Genomic DNA, 22,914 nt, shown 5'->3' on the forward strand with positions numbered 1-22,914 from the left:
AAATACTTCATGATAAACTAAAAAAAAAAGATAAATTAACGTTTTTAAATATCCAATATCAACATACCCACACAAAAATTATTAGATTAAGTGACCAAAGCTAATCATCTTTTTAGTTCATTATTTTTTAACATAAATTTTATCTTTGAAAATGAGTTTAAAAATTGAAAATAAATAAATAGGTATAGTTAACTAAATTCAAACCTATTAGTTATTTTGATAAATTATTAATTTTTTTGTGAAAATTTTCATAAATCATTATAGTAATATTGATGAAACAATTATATAACAAGTTTATTATTATATAATTAAAATGATTATTGTCAATACTAGCAAAAAGATAGGATTTTTTTTTCCGAAAAGGAGCTGTTATTTTTTTTAGCAACGTGATCATTGCCTCATTGGATCGTTTAAATTTCATGGTTATTGTTTTAAATTATTTATTAGTTTTTTTAAAATTAATATTGTCCTTTTTAATGAGAACCGTTGCTTTTTTTTTCTAATTTTTTTACCGTTGCTTTTTTTTTTTCTAATTTTTTTACCGTTGCTTTTTTTTTTTCTAATTTTTTTTACCGTTGCTTTTTTTTTTTTCTAATTTTTTTTTACCGTTGCATCTTAATGCGCCAGGTTTTTTTTGAGAGTTTTTTAAGCAGCGCATCGTCTTCTTATCGGGTTGGCAAAAGGCTACTCATCGTCTTCTTCATCGGGCAAAGAAGCGAGCGAGAGAGAGAGAGAGATGAGCGCAGAACTAATCCAAGACCTCCTCGCCTCAGTTCTCGATGATGCAGCTATCTGATACCTCTTGAGGATGATTTTCTTTTGGATTTGGCGGAGTATTTGTTGACCGGAAGGCGAATCTGCCACGCCAAGAAGGTAGGCGCAGAACTAATCCAAGACCTCCTCGCCTCAGTTCTCGATGATGCAACTATCTGATACCTTTTGAGGAGGATTTGCTTTTGGATTTGGCAGAGTATTTGTTGACTGGGAGGGGGATCTGCCGCGCCAAGAAGGTAGGAGCTACTTTGTGATCGGTCTATTTTTCTTTCTGTCTATCTGTGACTCTCTGAGAGGTTAAATTTTAAACAAAAAGAAATTAGCTAGTTTCGAATTTTAAATAATATGGTCGATATGTTTCGGTTCTTCGTTTTCCCCCGTTAGGTAGGGTAGGAGCCCCTTTTGTTTCTAGCATTGTGCAGATCTTCATGATGCTTTGGGATTGTGAGTTCACATAAATGTAGATTCTTTTGGGACATTGAGAGTGTGGCAAACTTTTCTCTCCTTTTTTTTTTCAAAACAAAGAAGTATTGTCTAGTATTTGCTGGAAAGTTTTTTTTTTTTCCATAGACCAATCCGTCTCCTTCTCCTCCTAATTCTTTAACGTTGTAGGGTTTCTATCGGATCAACAGACAAGCTGCGAGATGGAGAAGAAGATGTGAGTATTTCTTATGTGGTTGCTTTAGTTTTCTTCCTTGTTTTCAGTTGGTTCTTTTGTGCTTAGGGTTCTTCCAGAAGTTGCGTTCATTAGCCTTTGTTTCTCTTCATCCCCCTCTCTTTGAATAGTTCTCTGATTCTTCGAATTGACTTCTTCTATTGTCTTCGTTCAGTGAGATCATCAAGACCACCACTTCCTCCTAATTCTTTGCTTTGTAGGGTTTCTATTGGTCCCACGGACAAGTGGCGAGATGGAGATTAAGATGTGATTATCACAAGTGGGCAGGTAATCTTTGCTACATATTTTCTAATTGTCTAATCTTTGCTACATATTTTCTAATTGTCTAATTGTCACTCCTTCGGTTATTGGATTCTTGTGCTTAAGGTTAGTCATCGTGAAGCTGTACTGAATGGCCTTGGTAGTCTAGGTCTTTCTTTTTAAAATAGTTTCTTGCCAGTCCTTTATCAACAAGCACTTTGTTTAGTTATTTTACTTTCCTAACTGCAAATTGTCATTCATTCTTTTGAAATTTCAGGATCAGTTGCTAAGCAGTTCATTCATCTCTTCTTAGGTAGTCATCTACTTTTATGCATATCTACCATAGCAAAATACTTTCTAGTGCTAGATACATTTTGCATACATCATCCAATTATAGATTTCCAGTCCTAGCATAATTTGTTTTTTTTCCTTTTGTTGCATGTTTCAAATTCTTGATAGGGATTATCTTTGGTTAAGTCCTAGCATAGATTGTCAAGTCTTGCCACTTTGAGTGGGTTATAAAATGAGATCATTAGTGGGATTTTTTTTTAGTGCTTATATTGAATATGTGAAATCTAGAATTGGACCTTTATTTTATATTGCATCTTTAAAGTTAATAGTTTACACTCTGTTGCTAGTATTATGAATTAGAAAAGAGGGTTGGGAAGTATCTTTATTGTTGAAGAAGGTACAGTTTTTTTTAGTATTGTTTGTTAGTCAATTATGAAGGGTATTATATTACATCAACATATAAATTAATGAAGTTGTTTTCCCAACGTCTTGTACAATTGTAGCTCCCTTTCCTTACTTGCTTGAGAAGTAAGCTATATCTTGGTTCATCATTTCCTCATACATAATTTATATTTTTGAGCACGCACCTCTCACTCGTTCTTGTACATATGTATTTGTTTATTGTTGTGGTTGAAACTTAAGACGTTAATAGTTGAGTTGATTGCCCATCTAAAATTCTTACGGCAATAATTTAAAAATTGGAGATTGAGCCACCTTATTAATTTAAAAGGCTATTTTTATGATGTAAGATACTATTTAAGCAAACCATTAATCTATATGCATTGTACAAAGTGGTTATATTTTTAGCCAAGAAATGAACGTCTGTGGGTGTTGAAGGCAAGATGACCATTTGGTTTTAGATGCTTTTTTGAATTTGTTTTTTCTTTAGTGAATATAGCTTATTTGTATCCTATTTTGCATTTGAATTGTGATAATATTGTTCATAGTTGATTTATCTTTTGTATATAGACACATTGTATCATTAAAATTGTTTAATAAGAGTTTTTTTCTATATTGTTTCCATTGTATGCTTGCCTTTTTTTCTTTCACTTGTGTTTCTCCTCCTTTTAAGTTTGATCACCCTCATTGCTTCTATATGTTGACTTTCTCACATGTAACTTATAGTGTGAAAAAAAAATTATGATCCTCTTTGATATTAAAGTTCTTTTTTCATATTCAATAATGCATTTTTTGTTATTTTTGTAGCAATTCCTTTTTCTTTGGTGAAAATAGCTTAGTATCCTATTTTGCATTTGAATTGTGACATGAATATTTTGCATTTGAATTGTGATCATTCATGTCATTGCTAATTTATATTTTGTTTATAAACTTCCATTGTATTATTTGAATGGTTTGATATCTTTACCATTTGGTTAAAGTGGATTGATCTTTTATCACTTGATTTTCTTGAGTCTATTACAAGATCTTTAAGGTATTTCATTCAACAAACTATGTCCTTCTAACCCTTTTTCTTGTGTTTTTCTCCTTTCTTCTTCTTCTTCTTCTTCTATTTATTTTCTTCGATCTTTTTGTCCTTTTGTTGCTTCGACATATGCTTCTCTTTATATTTAACTTCGTTTTTCATTTTGTTTCTTTGATTTCTTCTCTTCTTTGTTTTCTAATGTTTGTTTTCTTTTTTTATTTTGTCACTCCTTGTAGCTTATTTTCTTTTGCTTGGTCTCTTTTTATTTTTTTCTTTCAACTATTATTATTTCTTCTTCCTTAGTTTTTGCTTTCTTTATGTTCCTCTTGTATTTTTTTCTTGTCTCTCTCTTCATTTTTGGCCATTATTTTCTTCTTCTAATTAACCTCTTGATAATTTTATTTATTAATTTTTCATTTCTTATTCATCAATTGGTAACTTTTTTTATTCTAATTTTCATCATTCTTGATTTTAATTATTTGCACTCTTCTCCTTCTTTATCTACTCCTTTCGCTTATTTATTTTTTTCTTGTTCAATACCTAATTTATCTACTTGATCATCTTTATAACTCTTCTCTTGTCTTTTTGCTTTTCTTAGCCTTTGCTTATCCTTTACTATCATCATTTTTCTTATTGTCTTCTTTGTATAATTTTCTTTCTTTTCCCTTCTCATCTTCTTCCTCCTTGATCCTTGTTTATTTTTTAAAGTTCTGTCTACTTTTCTTTCTCTTCTCTCTCCTCATGGGATTATTTTGTCATCCTATTGTATTTTTATATATTTCTACCAAATACCTTACAAAAATATATATAGATGCTTGATGTATGATCATAGGATACAAGAACAAAATTTAAAATATGGTAAAAGGAAACAAAAAGGAAAGAAAAAGTGAAAAAAGGAACAAGAAGAAAAGGATTTAACATCCTTATTTCTTTTGTTTTGTTTTTCCTCTTAATTTTTATTGGGATGGGATATAAGAGAAAATTCAAATTGATGGAGAGAATGACATAGGCAATCAATGCACATTCATACAAACTCAACCTAATAAAGTGACATTCCAATATATTTAAATCGTTCTTGGCTTATATTGGCTACTAAATTTCCCCTTCATAATCGGTACTCACATTATTAATAAGACGATCTTAAGTTTAATTAACTTCATGTATTATGTAGCTAAATAGGATGTAGGTCGAATCACATAGTAAAAAAAATATTGATTATCTTTGCCATCCCAATACAAATTGAGAGGAAAGACAGAATTTAAAAAAAATAAAGGATCTTTAATTCTTTTTCATCTTGTTCTTTTTTTTTTTCCTTTTTCTTTCCTTCTTATTTCTTTTTACTCTATTTTAAATTTTGTTCTTCTATCCATGTACTTTTTGTCTTCTTTATGTACTCTTCTCTTGTCCTTGTGCTTTTCTTCACCTTTGCTTATATTTTTTTATCATCATTCTTTTTTTCTTCTTTATATCTTTTGGTTCCTTCCCTCCTCGTCTTCTTCCTCATCCTTGTTTATTCTTCTTATTTTTTCTACATTTTTCTTTCAATTTCCTCCTCTGTTTTCTTGTTATTCTTATTTGTTTTTTATTTTTTTTATTGACTTTTCATTTTCCCTTATAACTTTTGATTACCTCTTTTTCATCGTCCTTTCTTTATCTTATTCTTTTCCACTTTTTCTTTCGTTTATTTATTTTTCTTCTACAACTTGTTCTTGCGTTTTATTGCTACTCTATGTTTGCCTTATTTGTATTCATATTTGTCTTTCTTTCATTAATATTTAAAATGTTTGATCTAATTTTTATTAGATTTGATCCTATACTCTTTTTTTTTTCTTTTCCTAGTTTTTCGCTTCTTTTTCCTCTTCCCTAATTAGTCAACTTTAATTATTTTTCTTCTTTTTCATTTACTAGATCTTGTTCATTTTTGTACCTATTTCTTTTCTTCTTGTTTCCTCTTAGTGCATTCTCAATGTTGATCTTCAATTCCGTCTACTTCCTCTTTGTCCCCTTTTATGACTCAACCAAAAATTGATTATCCTTTTTTGTTTACTATATAACTATCCTTTTCATATTTGATAATGCACTCTCCATGGTACTTTTCCTTGTTAGAATTTGTTTTTTAGTGAATATAGCTTATTGTATATCCTATTTTGTATTTGAATTGTGATAATGATGTCCATATTGATTTATATTTTGTGTATAGACTAATTGTATTCTTAGAATTGTTTAAGGTAAATTGACTTTTCACACTATTTTTGAAATTTGATAAATTTAGACTTTTATTAGAAGATGTTCAAGTTGTTCCATTCAACAATTTTTTTCTAACTTTGCACTTTTTGTTCTTTTCTTCTTTTGTATTTTTCTGTTTATATTTTCTTCTTTTGTTTTTTGATCTTTTTAGCTTCTTTTTTTGCTACATTGTTTCCTTCCTATGCTTGCCTTTTTTTCTTTCACTTGTGTTTCTTCTTTTAAGTTTGATCATCCTTATTGCTCCTATATGTTGACTTTCTCACATGTAACTTATAGTGTGAAAAAAAATTATGAACCTCTTTGATTTACAATTTAAGTTCTTTTTTCATACTCAATAATGCATCTTTTGTTGTTTTTGTAGCAATTCCTTTTTGTTTGGTGAAATAGCTTTGTATCAAATTTTGCATTGTGATCATTCATGTGCTAATCTATATTTTGTTTATAAACTTCCATTGTATTATCTGAATGGTTTGATGTCATTACCATTTGGTTAAAGTAGATTGATTTTTTATATCATAGTGTTAAAATTCAATTACATGAATTTCATTTTTCTTTTATTATAGTAGATCTTTAAGTCAATTCATTCAACAAACTATGCCCTTCTAACCCTAACTTAAACTCGCTCTTCTTATCTTTCCTTCATTTGTGTTTTTCTCTTTTTACTTTTTCATCTATTTAACTTTGACATGTGCTTCTCTTTATCTTTAACTTCATTTTTCCTCTTATGTCTTTGATTTTTTCTCTTCTTTTTTTTCCCTAATGTTTGTTTTCTTTTTTTATTTTGTCTCCTCATAGCTTATTTTATTTTGCTTGGTCTCTTTTTTAATGTTTTTCTCTTTCAAATATTATTTTTATTTATTTTCTATAAGTTACTTTCTTTTGGTATTTTCGTTTTCTTTATGTTCCTCTTGTGTTTTTTGTTTTCTTGTCTATCTCTTCATTTTTTGCCATTGTTTTCTTCTGCTAATTAACCTCTTGATAATTTCATTTATTTTTTATTTCTTATTCATAAATCAGTACCTTTATTTTCTTATTCTAATTTTTATCATTCTTGATTTTAATTGTTTGTACTTTTCTTCTTTATCTACTCCTTTTGCTTGTTTATTTTTTACTTGTTCAATACCTAATTTATCTTCTTTATCATGTTTATCCTCTTCTTATGCCGTTGTGCTTTTCTTAGCCTTTGCTTATGCTTTACTATCATCATTTTTCTTGTTGTCTTCTCTGCATAATTTTCTTTCTTTTCCCTTCTCGTTTTCTTCCTGCTTGATCCTTGTTTATTTTTTAAAGTTTTGTCTACTTTTCTTTCTCTTCTCTCTTCTCATGAGGATTATTTTTAGTCACTCTCTTATATTTTTATGTATTTCTACCACAATACCTTACAAAAATATATATAGATGTTTGATATATGATCGTAGGATAGAAGTACAAAATTTAAAATATAGTAAAAAGAAACAAGAAGGAAAGAAAAAGTGAAAAAAGGAACAAGAAGAAAAAGATTAAAATCTCTTTTTTTTGTTTTGTTTTTCCTCTCAATTTTTATTCGGATGGGATAGAAGAAAAAAATTCAAATTGATGGAGAAGAAAGACATAGGTAACCAATGCACATTCATACAAACTCAACCTAATAAAGTGAGATTCCAATATATTTAAATTGTTTTTGGCTTATATTGGCTACTAAATTTTCCCTTTCCAATGGGTACCCACATATTATATTAAAAAGATGATCTTAAATTTAATTAACTTCATATATTATGTACTTAAATAGGATGTATGTTGAATCACGTAGTAAAAAAAATAGATAACCTTTGCCATCCCAATAAAAATTGAGAGGAAAGACAAAAATAGAAAAAAAATATAGGGTCTTTTATTCTTTATTTTTTTTACTCTATTTTAAATTTGTTTTCTTTAAATTTTCTTCCTTTTTTTGTCTTCTTTTACCACTCTTCCCTTCCCCTAGTATTTTTCTTCACCTTTGCTTATGTTTTTTTTATCATTATTCTTTTTCCCTTCTTTGTATCTTTTGTTTCCTTCTCTCCTCGTCTTCTTCCTCGAGATCCTTGTTTATTATTCTTCTTTATTTTTTTTGTACATTTTTCTTTCAATTTCCTCCTCCATCTTCTTGTTATGCTTATAAATGTTTCTTATTTTTTTATCGACTTTTCATTTTCTCTTATAACTTTCTCTTTTTCATTGTCCTTTCTTTGTTCTTTTCCGCTTTTTCTTTTATTTATTTATTTTTTCTTCTCCAACTTATTCTTGTGTTTTATTGCTATCTATGTTTGCCTTGTATTCATATTTGTCTTTCTTTCATTAATATTTAACATATTTGATCTAATTTTTGTTAGATTTTCATCCTATATTACTTTTTTTTTTTCTTTTCATCTTCTAGTTTTTTGCTTTTATCTCTTCCCTAATTAGTCCTCTTTAATTATTTTTCTTTTTTTTTTCTATGCTAGATCTTGTTCAGTTTTGTCCCTATTTTTTTTCTTGCTTCCTTTTAGTGCATTCTAAATGTTGATCTTCAATTATGTCTACTTCCTCTTTGTCCTCTTTAATGACTCGAACCAAAAATTGATGATCCTTTTTTGTTTACTATTTAACTATCTTTTTTATATTTGATAATGCACTCTCCATGGTCCCTTTTACTTGTTAGAATTTGGTTTTTTTTAGTGTATATAGCTTACTTGTATAATCTATTTTGCATTTGAATTGTGATAGTGATGTCCATATTGATTTATATTTTGTGTATAGACTAATTGTATCATTAGAATTGTTTAAAGTAAATTGACTTTTCACACTATTTTTAAAATTGGATTAATTGAGACTTTTAATAGAAGATGTTCAAGTTGTTCCATTTTGCAAATTTTTTCTAACTTTGCACTTTTTGTTCTTTTCCACTTTTGTATTTTTCTCTTTATATTTTTCTTCTTTTTTTTGATCTTTTAAGCTTCTTTTTTGCTACATTGTTTCTATTATTTTTTTTTTTCTTTCACTTGTGTTTCTCCTTTTAAGTTTGAACACCCTTTACTCCTATATGTTGACTTTTAACTTATAGTGTGGAAAAAATTTATGATCCTCTTTGATATACAATTTATTTTCATATTCAATAATGCATCTTTTGTTGTTTTTGTAGCAATTCCTTTTTCTTTGGTGAAAATAGCTTAGTATCCTTTTTTTCATTTGAATTGTTATCATTTATGTCATTGCTAATGTATATTTTGTTCATAAACTTCCCTTGTATTATTTGAATGGTTTGATGTCATTACCATTTGTTTAAAGTAGATGGATTTTTATATCATAATGTTGAAATTCAATTACTTGAATTACTTGAGTCTTTTATTACAAGATCTTCAAGGTATTTCATTCAACAAACTATGCCCTTCTAACCCAAACCTAAACTTGCTCTTCATATCTCTTCCTCATCTGTATTTTCTTTTTCTACCTTTTTTCTTCTTCTATTTGTTTTTTGTGCTCTTGTCCTTTTGTTGCTTCGACATTGGGTAAATGTAGGATTTTAATCATGGAAGGGTTTAGAAGACAAAACCCCAAATGACATAGTAATATAATTCCTTTGCAAGAAGCATTTCACATTTAGGTATTTGTTCACACTCTTAACCAGAAACTAATGTTAACTCCGTGGATTATGTTTCAGCATTTGAAAGTTGAGGTAATTTCAGCTTGCGTTATGAAAGGCTCAACTCGTCAATGACTCTCATTTAGCAGTGAGATAATAGGAGGTTGAATTCCAGTTGTTGTTGCTTGAAATCAACACATAGAATTGACATTCAACATATTTTAGATTCCAAGTTACAAATTCTTTCAGTTCATAACTTTTTTTTTCTAACTAACTTCAGATTTCACAATAGCTTAAATGATAACATCTACATTTCCTTGATCCTCTAAACTTAATGTTTATCTCAAGTAATTCAACTTCTTGTAAATCCCACTACAATTTAACAAGTGTTGTAAAACAGAGACCTATCGGTCCTCAATTGCAATAGGCAGAATATCAAAACATCCAAGTGTGCAGCATGAAGGAAGAATACCATCTGGCTAGGTACCCGAAGACAATGGTGGTTCATTGCAAATTTATGAGAATAATAGGCTGCTCAATTTCTGTAGTGTAAATCAAAATACAGTTTCAGATATCAACAACTTCTGCTTCAAATCCAGCTGATGTAATTCCATTCTGTTTTGAATTATTTTATATTCCTTCATATTCAATCTTTTCCTCTTTTTCTTATTTTCTTAGTTGTAGTTTTTTTTCTCAACTCGTGCCAACTTACTGATTCTTGTTCTGGAATGAAGCTGGATAGTTTCGGAAATTCAATCCATTGAAGTTGTCTGATTTGAACCATTGAAATCTTGGAAAGAAAAGAACAACATATGACAATGAGGTAGTCACAGGTTTAATTGAAAGTTTTTCGATTAGAGAATCACAAAAATAAATTGGCACACAAATAAAATCAGGACAATTCTGAATTCCTTCCTAAATTTAGGAAATCAAAAATCTTAAGGGAATTTTTAGAAATTTTATGGGGATTTTTTGGAACTCGTATGATGAGTTTAAGGGGGATCAATAATTAGGCCACGGGAAAGCATGTTTAAGCTACCCGAGGAAAAGTTTGATTTTTCTTATTATTATTTTTTCTTTTTTTTCCTTTCCTTTTCTCTCTTTTCCTTTCTCTCTTTTTCCTTTTCTTTTTTTCCTCTCCTCCCCTCTCCTGAGCTCGCCACCGCCGTCGCTCCCGAGCCTCTTCATCTTCGCCAATCGACGCGCAACCAACCCGACGCCACGCGACTCCTCTTCTTCTTCTCCGCGTTCATAACCACCTGCTAAAAAGGAAGCCCCTAAGCCCTAGCGTCCCCTCCTCTGTCTCATCGCTTCCTCGCCGCGGAGATCCCATCGCACCAGCGCCGATTTGCCTACCTCCTCTTCTCAGCCAATCGTCGAAGCTTGAACCATTGCAAAGCTCTTTGAGATTTGCCCTAATTCGGCCGTGCCTTAGTTTGAAGCCAACCGCCACGACCCGACACCGCCGGCCAGCCACCACTTTTCTCCTCCTCCATCCACATCTCGTTCCTTTTGAGCCACCTCACGTAGGGGAGTTGTCGACCAAGGGTAGGGAGTCGTTGACCTGTTGTCGCTGTCTCTGTACGCCGCGGCCCAGACCTCAGACCCCTTCGGCTAACCCTCTACCACTAGGGTTAGTGTCGCATCTCTTCCTCTGCTCAGAAGTGAAGTTCTTGGCTAAAATCCTAATACCGACTAAGCAACACAGTTTCGGTCAGGATCGGTACAGGCGTGAGTGATTGGAACACAAATCAAAGATCAATGGAAGGTAAGATCCCTTATCTAAGAGTTGTGGACTTAGGTTTGGGACTAAAGCAGATACAAATGTGTTGATGGTGTCGTAGGGTGTTCGATTTAGAGGGCAACTCCTTTTACCTCGCTTCGGTCAGGTTTATTGGCAGCAAGTTGTCTCCGGCTGTGGATCACCGGTTGAGGTTTCAGATTTGGGTAAGTTATGCTCAGTATTAGGTTAAGTATGGATGGGATACATTCTGTATTGGATTGATTATGTTGCTAGTAAACCCTAATTGGAGGGAAAATGATTGAGGATGCTTAATCTATTTAGCTATGTATTAGAGATTCAGTTATGAGTTGTTGGAGGTCAATTCATTGTTTTGTCTTAATGATGCAAATTGATTAAAGGATAGTTAGGGTAGATGATTATATCGATTAGGGTTTTTCCTAACTTGTTTGGGGATTTTATTAGCTATTTAAATTCATTTGATACAGGACTCTGATTCGAGACGGGAGTCTCGACGTGAGATCTATCTTGATACGATCTCCATTTTTGAGGCGGGTACCATTGATTTATTTTTTTGATATTGTCATTCTGATATGCTTAGTAGGTTATATAACTTACAGTAATAGTTATGTTTATTTCTGCTTGGTATGTTACTACATGTTACTTGTTGCATGCTGGTTTTGCTTACCTGTTTTGCATTCATTACCCTCTGGATTATTTATGCTCATGGAGGTAGTGACATACCATGCCTTATGATATACCGGACTAGACATCTATCATATCTGATGCATGTACCTAGATCTTCTTATTTGAGTCATTTATTTTTGGTACATGTTTTATGAAGGTAGATATGGATTTACATGCTTAGTGTCATGCACCATCTTGCATGATTGCATGCTGAGCGATTGACAGCTCCATTATTGTTGAGCTCATCGCCAGTTACATGAATCTGCATATAACCACTCATGGGTTAGTGGTATATCAGGCAGGGTATGTGGCAGTTTGCTCTGTCAGTGCTTCGTTGGTCCACTCATGGATAGCGTGACGCAGCATGGTAGCACGACAGGGGTCCCTCCTCTCGACTGTTAGGAGATGAGCGCATTGAGTTCTCCCACTTATGATTTGGAGTAGGAGGATAGGTGTACTCCGAAAGCACTCTGTCACTTTGTCACTCACCCCGTTGATTATTACTATTTCAGGTTAATACTGTCAGGAGGTTCTAGTCGCTAGTCCCCCACCACTGTCAGGAGGCTCTCCCACTTATTTTGGCTTTTTTGGTTTACTTGTTACATTTTATATACTTGTGATGTATAACCGTACTCGTGTATTTTTATCGATTTTTGGTCTGCTGCCTTTGTTTTTCGTTGCGTTGGATTTTGTTGTGGGTTTAAGTTTTTCGTCGTATTAGTGGAATAGGTTTTATTTAAATAAACTGCGTGGTTGTGTCAGCCAGAGACTGAGTTAATATAAACTGTATGGTTTGTTAGTTATTTTTATTATTATTGTTCCGACCATGTTGGCCGAGGTTAGTGTGGCCCTGAGGTCTTGTAGTAATGTTTCAGATTGTCACCGGTACAAAAAAGATGTTGTCGAAATTTTCTTGGTAGGGACTCCCCCAGGGCGTGACAAATTTAATTCTAGAAACTTAGACTGCAGGGCTTGAATGATGAAAAAATCTTGCAAAGGGGGGATGCCACTTGGAAATAAGATAGCATAGCTTTGATTAAGTCATCACTGCTGCAAAACTGTAGTTCCTTTCATTTCTTCTTGACCGAATTCTGGAAATGAACTCACATTCTGATTTTTTTTTTCTGTTGTTACAGTTTCATAATTTATTGGCTGAATTCTGAACTTTGTGTACTTGAAGAAGATTTTTGCTTGCGGTTTAGAAAGCTGATCTTCTCCCAACAAAATGGAAAGGCAACAGGATTGGTACAACCATCTTTGCTCCTTTGTTTCCTTCGTATGCTTGCTTTTTTTTTCTTTCACTTGTGCTTCTCGTTTTTAAGTTTGATCACCTTTATTGCTCCTATATATTGACTCTTTTACATGTAACTTTATAGTTAAAAAAATTTAATGATCCTCTTTGGTTGACAATTTATGTTTTTTTTCATATTCCTTAATGCATCTTTTATTTTTCTTGTAGCAATTCCTTTTTCTTTGATGAAAAAAGCTTAGTATCCTATTTTTCATTCGATTTGTGATAATTGATGTGCATGGCTAATCTATATTTTAATTATAGACTCTCCATTGTTTTATTTGAATGGTTTGATGTCATTTCCATTTTATAAAAATAGATTGACCTTTTATATCATAATGTTGAAATTCAATTACTTGAATTACTCGAGTCTTTTATTACAAGATCTTCAAGTATTCCATTGAACAATCTATACCCTTCTAATCCTAACCTTAAAACCTTGCTCTTCTTATCATTTCCTCATTTGTGTTTTTCTCTTTTCTACTACCGCTTTTCTTTTTTTGTTTCCTCTTCTCCTATTTGTGTATTGTCTTCTTGTGCTTTTGTTGCTTCGACATGCTTCTCTTTATCTTTAACTTCTTTTTCCCTCTTGTTTCTTTGATTTTGTCTAATCTTTCTCTTCTAATGTGTTTTGTTTCTCTCCTTTTAGATTATTTTCTTTTGCTTGGTCTCTTTTTATTCTAATTTTTTTTTCAATTAATATTATTTATTTTCTATGAGTTCACTTACTTTGTGGTCTTTTTTTCTTCCTTAATTTTCATTTTCTTTATGTTCTTCTAGTGTTTTTAGTTTTCTTGTACCTCTTCATTTTTTACCATTGTTTTATTCTTCTAATTCACCATTTGATAATTTTATTTATTTATTTTTTATTTCTTATTCATCAATCGCTACCTTTATTTTTTATTCTAATTTCTATCATTCTTGATTTTAATTGTTTGCTCTCCTCTTCCCCTTCATTAGCTACTCCTTTCACTTGTTTATTTTTCAATCCCTTATTTATCTACTTTCTCATCTTTTTGACCATTCTCTTGTCTTTGTGCTTTTCTTAATTGTCGCTTATGTTTTCTTATCATCATTTTTTATGTTATTATCTTCTTTGTATAATTTCTCTCTCTTTTCTTCCTGTCTTCTTCCTCCATGATCCTTGTCTATTTTTTAAAATTCTGTCTACTTCTCTTTCTCCTCCCTGTTTTTTTTTGTTTACTTTATAGGCACTAAATTATTCTCCAATAACTTTTATTCACCTATAATTTTTAGTTCTTTTTTTATCGTCCTTTATTTTTCTAACTTTGTCTTCCTTCCTTTATTTTTCTAACTTTGTCTTCCGATCAATTTTTATTGGAATGACAAAAGGTTATGTATATTTTTTGTTGCATGATTCGACCTACAACCTATTTAGTTATATAATACACAAAGTTAATTAAATTTAAGGTCGTATTATTCTATAATATGTGGGTACCCATTGGGAAGATGAAATTTAGTAGTTAATAAAAGACAAGAACTATTTAAATATTTTAAAATCTTACTTTAGTAGGTCGAGTTGGTATGAATGTATACTGGTTACTTGTGTCATTTTCCTCTATCAACGTGTATTTTCTCTCTAGACTGTCTACTTCCTTTTTGTACTCTTTTACAACTCTAACTTGTCCATGTGTTTTTTTCGCTTTATGTCTTTTTTTATCGCTATTCTTTTTCTCGTCTTATTTGTATACTTTTCTTTCCTCTTTTACAACTTTAACGACTTCTATTTTTTGTTTTTCATCTTCCTTAATTCATCCTCTTTAATTCTTTTTTCTTCCTTGTATTTCCTTTTTCTTTCTTCTTGTTTCTCTTTGCTCTATTTTAAATATTGTTCTTCAATCCTATATATTATTATTTTTGTCTTCTTTTACCACGCTTGTCCTTGTGTTTTTCTTCACCTTTGCTTATGTTTTTTTATCATTATTATTTTTCCCTTCTTCTTTGTATGCTTTTGTTTCCTTCCCTTCTCGTCCACGGTTATTCTTCTTTGTTCTTTGTCCATTTCTCTTCTAATTTCTTCCTCTATTTTCTTGTCATGCTTATTTCTTTGTTTTTTTTATTATTTTTTATCTACTTTTCATTATCCCCTATATCTTTTGATTATCTCTTCTTTCGTCCTTACTTTAACTTGCTCTTTTACAATTTTTTTCATTTATTGTTATTTTTCTTCAACTTTTTTTCTATCACTACTCTATGTTTTCCTTATTTGTATTTATATTTGTCTATCATATTTAAATGCTTTATCTAATTTTTTGTTAAATCTTCATTTTGTAATACTTTTCTTTTCTTTTTCTTTTCAAACTCTTGCTTCTTTTTCTTCTTCCCCAATTAGTTCTCTTTAATTATTTTTCTCTCTTTTTTGTTTACTTTTTTTCCTATTTCTTTTTACTTTTAAAATATGTATTCTAAATGTTGATCTTCAATTTTATCTACTTCCCCTTTGTCCTCTTTTATGATAACTAAAATTTGATGATCTTTTTTGTTTATAATTTAACCATCCTTTTCATGTTTTTACTTGTATATATTATTTTGCATTCGAATTGTGATGATGTCCATAGTTGATTTATATTTTGTGTGGAGTCTAATTGTGTCATTAGAATTGTTTAATGTGAGCACTATTTTTTAATGTAAATCAATTTTCCACACTATTTCTAAAATGTGAGTAATTGAGAATTTTATTAGAACTTCAAGTTGTTCCATTCAACAAACTATTTTTGTAACCCTTATCCAACTTTGCACTTCCTTTTCTTCATCTTTTTTGCTTAATTTTTTTTGTTACTTTGTTTCCTTTGTATGCTTCTTTTTTTTTCCTTTCACTTGTGCTTTTCCTTTAAATCTGATTACCCTCATTGCTACTATATGTTGACTCTCTCACATATAACTTTATAGTGTGAAAAAAATTAATGATCCTCTTTGGTTTACAATTTAAGTTTTTTAGTTTCATATTCATTAATGCTTGTTGTTCTTGTAGCAGTTCCTTTTTCTTTGATGAAAATATCTTATTTTCCATTTTATTTGTGATCATTGATGTGCAGGCGAATCCATATTTTGTTTATTGACTTCCATTGTTTTATTCAAATGGTTTAATGTTATTTTAATTTGGTTAAAATAAACTGACCTTTATATCATAATGCTGAAATTCAATTACTTGAATTACTTGAGTCTTTTATTACAAGATCTTCAAGGTATTTCATCCAACAATCTATGCTCTTCTTATTATTTCCTCATTTGCATTTTTCTCTTTTTTCTCCTCTTTTTTTTTTTTTTGTTTCATCTTTAACTTCTTTTTTCCTCTTGTTTCTTCGATTTGTCTTGTCTTTCTCTTTTAATGTTTGTTTTTTCTTCTCCTTTTAGCTTATTTTCGTTTGCCTGGTCTCTATTTGTTCTTATTTTTTTCTATTAATATTATTTATTTTGTGGTCCTTTTTTTTCCTTAATTTTCATTTTCTTTATTTTCTTCTTGGGTTTTTGGTTTTTTTGTACCTCTCTTCATTTTTTACCGTTGTCTTTTTCTTCTAGTTTACAATTTGATAAATTTATTTTTATATTTTTTATTTCTTATTTATCGATCAATACCTTTATTTTTTATTCTAATTTTCATCATTCTTGATTTTAATTGTTTTCTCTCCTCTTCCCCTTCTTTTATTATCTACTCCATATGCTTGTTCATTTTTTAATGCCTTATTTATCTACTTTCTAATCTCTATGTCTCTTCTCTTCTTCCTCCTCCTTGATCCTTATCTATTTTTTAAAATTCTGTCTACTTCTCTTTCTCCTCTCTCTTCTCATGAGGTTTATTTTTTAAATTTTTTTGTCTACTTTATGGGCACTCTTTTATTCTCCAATAACTTTATTAACCTATAATTTTTAATTCTCTTCTTGATCATCCTTTATTTTTTCTATTTGTCTTTTCTATCAATTTTTATTAGAATGACAAAAGGTTATGTATATTATTTTACTACATGATTCGACCTACAACCTATGTGTAGTTGCATTATACATGAAGTTAATTAAATTTAAGGTCGTCTTATCAATATAATATGTGAGTACCCATTGGGAAGCTAAAATTTAGTAGCCAATATATAAGCCAAGAACGATTTAAATATATTGGAATCTCACTTTAGTAGGTCGAGTTGGTATGAATGTGTACTGGTTACCTATGTCATTCTTCTCTATCAATGTGTATTTTCTTTTCTACACTATCTACTTCCTTTTTGTACTTTTTTACAACTCTTCCTTTGTCCTTGTGCTTTTTTTATCTCATGTCTTTTTTTTTATCATCTTATTTGTATACTTTTCTTTCTCTTTCCTACTTGTCTTCTTCTCTTGAAGTTTATTCATTGTTCTTAATTTTTTGTTTATTTTTCTTTTGCTTCCCTTCTCTTTCATTTTATGGGTTTCTCTTTATATTTGTCTTCTTTTTTTCCTTTTTCATCTTTCCGAATTAATCCTCTTTAATTCTTTTTCTTTCTTTTTTTCTTCTTCTTTACTAGATCTTATTCCTTGTATTCCCTTTTTTCTTTCCTTCTTGTTACACTATTTTAAATATTGTTATTTAATCCTATATATATATATATTGTCTTCTTTTACCACTCTTCCCTTGTCCTTTGTGCTTTTCTTCAACTTTGCTTATGTCTTTTTATCATCTTGATTTTTTTTCTCTTCTTCTTTGTATGCTTTTGTTTTCTTCCCTCCTTGTCTTCTTCCTCTATCCTTGTTTATTCTTCTTTGTTTTTTATTATTTTTTATTTACTTTTCATTTTCCACTATAACTTTTTATTATCTCTTCTTTCGTCCTTTTCTTTATCTTGTTCATTTTCATTTTTTTTCATTTATTGTTCTTTTTATTCTTCAAATTATTATTTTTTATTGTCACTCTCTATGTTTTCCTTAGTTGTATTCATATTTGTCTTTCTTCTACTAATATTCAAAATGTTTGATCAAATTTTTTTGATAAATCGTCGTCTTATATTACTTTTATTTTTTTTTTCCTAACTTTTTTGTTCTTTTTCTTCTTTCCTAATTTGTTCTCTAATTATTTTTCTTCTTCTTCTTTTTCGTTTTCTATTTTTACTATTTCTTGCTTCTTGTTTCCTTTTAGTGAATTCTAAATGTTGATCTTCAATTCTATCTACTTCCTCTATGTCTTCTGACTCAACTAATATTTGATAATCCTTTTTTGTTTACAATTTAACTATGCTTTTCATATTAGATAATGCACTCTACATGGTACTTTCTTTGTTAGATTTTTTTTTTTTAAAAATATTGCTTACTTGCATATTTTATTTTGCATTGGAATTGTGATAATAATGTCCATAGTTGATTTATGTTTTGTGTGTAGTCTAATTATGTCATTAGAATTATTTAATGTGAGCACTATTTGTTTAACGTAAATTAACTTTTCACACTATTTCTTAAATTTGATAAATTGAGGATTTTATTAGAACTTCAAGTTGTTCCATTCGACATACTATATTCTTGTAACCCTTATCCAACTTTGCACTTTCTTTTCTTGATCTTTTTTGCTTTATTTTTTGCACTTTGTTTCCTTCGTATGATTGCCTTTTTTTTCCATTTCACTTGTGCTTCTCCTTTTAAGTCTAATCACCCTTCTTGCTACTGTATGTCTGTCTCTCTCACATATAACTTTATAGTGTGAAAAAAATTAATGATCCTCTTTGGTTTAAAATTCAAGTTTTTTAGTTTTATATTCATTAATGCTTGTTGTTCTTGTAGCAGTTCCTTTTTCCTTGATGAAAATATCTTATTTTCCATTTTATTTGTGATCATTGTTGTGCATGGCGAATCCATATTTTGTTTATAGACTTCCATTGTTTTATTCAAATGGTTTAATGTTGTTTTAATTTGGTTAAAATAAACTGACCATTATATCATAATGCTGAAATTCAATTACTTGAATTACTTGAGTCTTTTATTACAAGATCTTCAAGGTATTTCATCCAACAAACTATGCTCTTCTTATTATTTACTCATTTGCGTTTTTCTCTTTTTCCACCTTTTTTTTTTTTTTTTTGTTTCATCTTTAACTTCTTTTTTCCTCTTGTTTCTTCGATTTGTCTTGTCTTTCTCTTTTAATGTTTGTTTTTTTCTCTCTTTTTAGCTTATTTTCGTTTGCCTGGTCTCTATTTGTTCTTATTTTTTTCTATTAATATTATTTATTTTGTGATCCTTTTTTTTCCTTAATTTTCATTTTCTTTATTTTCTTCTTGGGTTTTTGGTTTTTTTGTACCTCTCTTCATTTTTTACCGTTGTCTTTTTCTTCTAGTTTACAATTTGATAAATTTATTTTTATATTTTTTATTTCTTATTTATCGATCAATACCTTTATTTTTTATTCTAATTTTCATCATTCTTGATTTTAATTGTTTTCTCTCCTCTTCCCCTTCTTTTATTATCTACTCCATATGCTTGTTCATTTTTTAATGCCTTATTTATCTACTTTCTAATCTCTATGTCTCTTCTCTTCTTCCTCCTCCTTGATCCTTATCTATTATTTAAAATTCTGTCTACTTCTCTTTCTCCTCTCTCTTCTCATGGGTTTATTTTTTTAATTTTTTGTCTACTTTATGGGCACTCTTTTATTCTCCAATAACTTTATTCACCTATAATTTTTAATTCTCTTCTTGATCATCCTTTATTTTTCTATTTTTGTCTTTTCTCTCAATTTTTATAGAATGACAAAAGGTTATGTATATTTTTTTACAACTTGATTCGACCTACAACCTATGTGTAGTTACATAATACATGAAGTTAATTAAATTTAAGGTCGTCTTATCAATATAATATGTGGGTACCCATTGGGAAGCTAAAGTTTAAGAGCCAATATATAAGCCAAGAATGATTTAAATATACTGGAATCTCACTTTAGTAGGTGGAGTTGGTATGAATGTGTACTGGTTACCTATGTCATTCTTCTCTATCAATGTGTATTTTCTTTTCTACACTATCTACTTCCTTTTTGTACTTTTTTACAACTCTTCCTTTGTCCTTGTGCTTTTTTTGTCTCATATCTTTTTTTTATCTTCTTATTTGTATACTTTTCTTTCTCTTTCCTCTTTGTCTTCTTCTCTTGAAGTTTATTCATTGTTCTAATTTTTTTGTTTATTTTTCTTTCGCTTCTCTTCTCTTTCATTTTATGGGTTTCTCTTTATATTTGTCTTCTTTTTTTCCTTTTTCATCTTTCCGAATTAATCCTCTTTAATTCTTTTTCTTTCTTTTTTTCTTCTTCTTTACTAGATCTTGTTCCTTGTATTCCCTTTTTTCTTTCCTTCTTGTTACTCTATTTTAAATATTGTTATTCAATCCTATATATATATATATATATAGTCTTCTTTTACCACTCTTCCCTTGTCCTTTGTGCTTTTCTTCACCTTTGCTTATGTCTTTTTATCATCTTGATTTTTTTTCTCTTCTTCTTTGTATGCTTTTGTTTTCTTCCCTCCTTGTCTTCTTCCTCTATCCTTGTTTATTCTTCTTTGTTTTTTATAATTTTTATTTAATTTTCGTTTTCCACTATAACTTTTGATTATCTCTTCTTTCGTCCTTTTCTTTATCTTGTTCATTTTCATTTTTTTTCATTTATTGTTCTTTTTATTCGTCAAATTATTATTTTTTTTTGCCACTCTCTATGTTTTCCTTAGTTGTATTCATATTTGTCTTTCTTCTACTAATATTCAAAATGTTTGATCAAATTTTTTTGATAAATCTTCGTCTTATATTACTTTTATTTTCTTTTATTTTCCTAACTTTTTTGCTTCTTTTTCTTCTTTCCTAATTTGTTCTCTAATTATTTTTCTTCTTCTTTTTCGTTTTCTATTTTTACTATTTCTTGCTTCTTGTTTCCTTTTAGTAAATTCTAAATGTTGATCTTCAATTCTATCTTCTTCCTCTTTGTCTTCTGACTCAACTAATATTTGATAATCCTTTTTTGTTTACAATTTAACTATGCTTTTCATAGTAGATAATGCACTCTCCATGGTACTTTCTTTGTTAGATTTTTTTTTAAAAAAAATATAGCTTACTTGCATATTTTATTTTGCATTGGAATTGTGATAATGAAGTCCACAGTTGATTTATGTTTTTTGTGTAGTCTAATTATGTCATTAGAATTGTTTAATGTGAGCACTATTTGTTTAACGTAAATTAACTTTTCACACTATTTCTTAAATTTGATAAATTGTGGATTTTATTAGAACTTCAAGTTGTTCCATTCGACATACTATATTTTTGTAACCCTTATCCAACTTTGCACTTTCTTTTCTTGATGTTTTTTGCTTTATTTTTTGCACTTTGTTTCCTTCATATGATTGTCTTTTTTTTTTTTCCCATTTCACTTGTGCTTCTCCTTTTAAGTCTAATCACCCTTCTTGCTACTGTATGTCGTCTCTCTCACATATAACTTTATAGTGTGAAAAAAATTAATGATCCTCTTTGGTTTACAATTTAAGTTTTTTAGTTTCATATTAATTAATGTTTGTTGTTCTTGTAGCAGTTCCTTTTTCTTTGATGAAAATATCTTATTTTCCATTTTATTTGTGAACATTGATGTGCATGGCTAATCCGTATTTTGTTTATAGACTTCCATTGTTTTATTCAAATGGTTTAATGTTATTATAATTTGGTTAAAATAATCTGACCATTATATCATAATGCTGAAATTCAATTACTTGAATTACTTAAGTCTTTTATAACAAGATCTTTAGGGTATTTCATCCAACAAACTATGCTCTTCTTATTATTTCCTCATTTGCGTTTTTCTCTTTTTCCGCCTCTTTTCTTTTTTTTTTGTTTCATCTTTAACTTCTTTTTTCCTCTTGTTTCTTCGATTTGTCTTGTCTTTCTCTTTTAATGTTTGTTTTTTTCTCTCCTTTTAGCTTATTTTCGTTTGCCTGGTCTCTATTTGTTCTTATTTTTTTCAATTAATATTATTTATTTTGTGGTCCTTTTTCTTCCTTAATTTTCATTTTCTTTATTTTCTTCTTGGGTTTTTGGTTTTTTTGTACTTCTCTTCAATTTTTACCGTTGTCTTTTTCTTCTAGTTTACAATTTGATAAATTTATTTTTATATTTTTTATTTCTTATTCATCGATCGATACCTTTATTTTTTATTCTAATTTTCATCATTCTTAATTTTAATTGTTTTCTCTCCTCTTCCCCTTCTTTTATTATCTACTCCATATGCTTGTTCATTTTTTAATGCCTTATTTATCTACTTTCTCATCTCTATGACTCTTCTCTTCTTCCTCCTCCTTGATCCTTATCTATTTTTTAAAATTCTGTCTACTTCTCTTTCTCCTTTCTCTTCTCATTAGGTTTTTTTTTTAAATTTTTTGGTCTACTTTATGGGCACTCTTTTATTCTCCAATAACTTTATTCACCTATAATTTTTAATTCTCTTCTTGATCATCCTTTATTTTTTCTATTTTTGTCTTTTCTCTCAATTTTTAATAGAATGACAAAAGGTTATGTATATTTTTTTACTATATGATTCGACCTACAACCTATGTGTAGTTACATAATACATGAAGTTAATTAAATTTAAGGTCGTCTTATCAATATAATATGTGGGTACCCATTGGGAAGCTAAAATTTAGTAGCCAATGTGTACTAGTTACCTATGTCATTCTTCTCTATCAATGTGTATTTTCTTTTCTATACTATCTACTTCCTTTTTGTACTTTTTTACAACTCTTCCTTTATACTTGTGCTTTTTTTGTCTCATGTCTTTTTTTTATCATCTTATTTGTATACTTTTGTTTCTCTTTCCTCCTTGTCTTCTTCTCTTGATGTTTATTCATTGTTCTTAATTTTTTGTTTATTTTTCTTTCGCTTCCCTTCTCTTTCATTTTATGAGTTTCTCTTTATATTTGTCTTCTTTTTTTCCTTTTTCATCTTTCCGAATTAATCCTCTTTAATTCTTTTTCTT

The 22,914-nt window shown here is 29.4% G+C and overlaps 1 long non-coding RNA gene across 26 annotated transcripts in view; it reads left to right on the top strand.

Moving 5' to 3' along the window:
• Window positions 1–642: 642 nt before the first annotated feature.
• LOC122056581 overlaps window positions 643–22,914 on the top strand; it is a 51,046-nt gene continuing 28,774 nt past the window's right edge. For 15 of the 26 annotated variants that reach the window (XR_006133276.1, XR_006133281.1, XR_006133283.1 and 12 more), the window contains exons 1-4: window positions 648–1,010; window positions 1,387–1,432; window positions 1,651–1,717; window positions 12,793–12,901. This is a non-coding gene — a long non-coding RNA (uncharacterized LOC122056581). Of the gene's footprint in view, window positions 1,011–1,386; window positions 1,433–1,650; window positions 1,718–1,967; window positions 2,004–12,792; window positions 12,902–22,914 lie in introns of all 26 variants that reach the window. The other 11 variants (XR_006133275.1, XR_006133271.1, XR_006133273.1 and 8 more) reach the window with 8 other exon arrangements.

The sequence above is a fragment of the Zingiber officinale genome, chromosome 3B (genome assembly GCF_018446385.1).
Source record: "Zingiber officinale cultivar Zhangliang chromosome 3B, Zo_v1.1, whole genome shotgun sequence".
NCBI classification, from domain to species: domain Eukaryota; kingdom Viridiplantae; phylum Streptophyta; class Magnoliopsida; order Zingiberales; family Zingiberaceae; genus Zingiber; species Zingiber officinale.